Source organism: Scylla paramamosain, chromosome 1 (genome assembly GCF_035594125.1).
Source record: "Scylla paramamosain isolate STU-SP2022 chromosome 1, ASM3559412v1, whole genome shotgun sequence".
Lineage (NCBI taxonomy): Eukaryota > Metazoa > Arthropoda > Malacostraca > Decapoda > Portunidae > Scylla > Scylla paramamosain.
In genome coordinates, this window is record NC_087151.1 from 5,161,761 (window position 1) to 5,162,500 (window position 740).

The following is a 740-nucleotide window of genomic DNA, read 5'->3' on the forward strand; positions in this document are numbered from 1 at the left end:
AGGAGGAGGAGGAGGAGGAGGAGGAGGAGGCTCACATCTTCATTTTCCTCCTACTCCTCTTCTTCTTCCTGCAACATTTCAGACTCCTTTTCTCCTCCTCCTCCTCCTCCTCCTCCTCCTCCTCCTCCTCCTCCTCCTCCTTCTCCTCCTCTTCCTTACCTAGTCTCCACGCTGCTAATAAATCCTACTTTGTTGAGGCAACGTGTCCCTAAGAGGAGGCAAAAGGGAGGAGGGAAGAAGGAGGAGGGAGGGGAAGGGAAGAAGAAGAGAAGGATGAAGGTAGGGAAAGAAAGGAAGGAAGGGGAAGAGGAAAGAATAGGGGGGAAGAAGATAGTGAGAGAGAGAGAGAGAGAGAGAGAGAGAGAGAGAGAGAGAGAGAGAGAGAGAGAGAGAGAGAGAGAGAGAGAGAGAGAGAGAGAGAGAGTTGCTATCAATTTTCACTTCTTTGCAACCATCTCTCTCTCTCTCTCTCTCTCTCTCTCTCTCTCTCTCTCTCTCTCTCTCTCTCTCTCTCTCTCTCTCTCTCTCTCTCTCTCTCTCTCTCTCTCTCCAGGTCGTAGCTCACAGTATTAAATATGTTAATTCGTCCACGTATTCCCAGACAGCCGCCCCGCCGCCATTTTTTTTTACCTCTCTCTCTCTCTCTCTCTCTCTCTCTCTCTCTCTCTCTCTCTCTCTCTCTCTCTCTCTCTCTCTCTCTCTTACTTTTTTCTTTCTCCTCTTTATTTCTCCTCTTTCTT